Genomic DNA, 2,642 nt, shown 5'->3' with positions numbered 1-2,642 from the left:
ATGCTACAAATTCAAAGCTAGTGGACCTCGGAGATTGGAGACTGAGAGTGGGGTAGTTGTTTTTTTTATACCTTACTTTTTAAACTTTATACACGTTTGTATTGTATGCAAACCCCCCCCCATCTTTTTATAAAGAGAATGTAATGATTTCTTGAAAGACCAGTAACAAAGCGGTAAAATTAAAGACCAAATTCTAAACCAAAAGCCACCCCCAGATACAATTATTTTCATTCACTTTGAAATAGTGCGTTTCTCATGCACACACATGGAACAGCCATAGTCATAAAATGTGTGCTACTTTGTATTCTGCTATGTTCCTCAAAATTTTATCACAGCTGTATCTCTACATTGCTATAAATTCTAAGAGTCACTAGAAGGATGGACTTTGAGTTACCAGTGACTTGCATCACCAACTTGGCTTCCTTGACCAGTGGAGGAAGGGGAGGGGAGTGCTTCTTGTTTTTGTTTTTGTTTTTTTTTCCATTTTTTTTTTTCATCTGGAAAATGAGGCACCAGACGTAGGTTTTCTCTGGGGTCTCTTCCAGATGTCATCTATTACTTTCATGAAGCACATCATAAATAATGATCCTTTGGACATAATTCTTTGCAAATCTTTATTTAACCCACCAGCCTTCTTGTTGTAAGATCGCTTGGCATAACGCAGCTCATCTATCTTTATGATAGATATGTGGTGGGAGACACAATTTTCGCTTTCCAAGATGGAGAAACTGAGTCCGGAGGTGTGGGATGATTTACCACAGCGTTGGGCTCTTATCAGGGAGGCCCGGGATTCGGCTTCCCGGTGTCATGGGTGATGGATAGCAGACGACATCTCCGAAGAGCAGACAATACGAGGCAGCTTAGGTATGATTATTAAATAGATCCTTCGTGCTCCTGTCATCTCCCTTTTTTCTCCTCTTTAGATTCCAAGTCACTATTTTTCTGTGGCATTGCTTTGGGACATAGTCATGAATGGACCCTTGGAACCAACACACACACGCACACGCACACGCACAGAGGCAATTTGGTCACACCTACGAGGCAGATAAAGCTGAAGCGAGCCTGCAAAAGGATCTGTAGATAAAAAGTCCGGTATCTGGGCAGGTAACACCCCATTACAACAGAGCAGTGTTGACTTACACTTTTCCTTATCGGGGGAATCAGGTATTTGTGTAAATCAGAAAAGGATTTGACGGGTACTACTTCATTGGAGTTTCCAGCCAAAGGACAGGTTTGGTTAAACAAAATATATATTCTCCTTATCTACAGTGGCAACTACCATGCAACTCCCCGTCTCCCTTCTACTCCTCCGAGCCTTATAAAAACGAGGGCCTTATCTAGAGTTGGTAAGAGACTAATGTCTAGGAGGTCTGTGCTAAAATCACTTTGACAACGCTGCAACTCAGGCTTAGCTCGAGCCATTCGGGCAGACAGACGATCTTTCCTTATCTCCAATTGTCCTGGCAATAAATGTCTTTTTCTTAAGATGCGTGTTTAGACTACCCCAGGGGAAAAGAACAGGTACCATCTCGCTTGATGGGAGAAGATCTGGAGACTTGCTCTTTGGCGTTTGAGGGCCGTGGTGGGAAAGAGCACAGCCCAAGGCCACCAACGCATCTAGAAAGGAGAATGCCTGAAACACTGATGAGATGGGCAGCCTCGCTCTGGCAGGGCAGGAAGTCTGAGTTTGGGTAATAAAGACATAGGGACAGACACAGACAGGGGAAGAGGGTCAAAGTGGAGAGAGTGGCTTGCATTAGATAAGATGAAGTTGCTGAGATGTTGGGGCCGCTTCTGGAAAAAGCCGGTGGCCTCTCAGACTTGGTGTCAGGCAATAGCGGGGGGTGGTAAGCGGACACAGCATGGTGGAGACAGAGACCCGCATGAAGCTCTGCCTCTGACCTGCTGGGAGGCCTTGAACAAGGCCCCCTCCCTCTCTGGGCTCCAGAATTGGTCTTTTAGGAGCGTGTCCAGTGCCCCGAGGTGCAGGAAGGCAGCAGCCCATGCCTGCACTGCTCGGGCTGGAGGCGCGTGGCCCTGGAACTCACACAGGGTGGACAGAGAGCCAGGGGAGCACTAATCCGCTTGAGCCTTTTCCACGGATCCAGCTTGAGTTGGCCTTTTCTCTGGCTTCTAGGTGCACTTGGTTTGTGAATACAGGTAATGAGCTTGCCTCGGTGAAAACCCTGGGGGGGGGCCCAAAGTCACCCCAAGAGCATCATCTCCACCTTTCCCCTAAGAGGGGGTCTAATCTCATGCTTCAGATGACCCAGTGACACAGAGTCCTCTCTCTTCCTGGGAAAACCGCTTCCGAACTGCGAGGGCTGGTAATTTTTAAGTAAGCTCTATGCCCAACATGGGGCTCGAACTCAATACCCTGAGATCAAGAGTTGCAAGCTCTGCATACTCAACCAGCCAGGCACCCCTAGTTGTCAAAATTCTTTAGATATTCTGGATATTAACCTCTTATGAGATATAGGATTTGCAAATATTTCTCCCATTTTGTAGGCTCCCTTTGCATTGTGTGGGCTGTGTCCTTAGATGCACAGAAGTTTTAAAGTTTGATGTTGTCCTCGGCCAAAACAACCTTTTTCATGACACATCTCCAAAGGCAAGAGAAACAAAAGATAAAATGAACTTAT

The sequence above is a fragment of the Ailuropoda melanoleuca genome, chromosome 5 (assembly GCF_002007445.2).
Source record: "Ailuropoda melanoleuca isolate Jingjing chromosome 5, ASM200744v2, whole genome shotgun sequence".
Taxonomy (NCBI): domain Eukaryota; kingdom Metazoa; phylum Chordata; class Mammalia; order Carnivora; family Ursidae; genus Ailuropoda; species Ailuropoda melanoleuca.
This window is presented reverse-complemented; position numbering follows the sequence as displayed.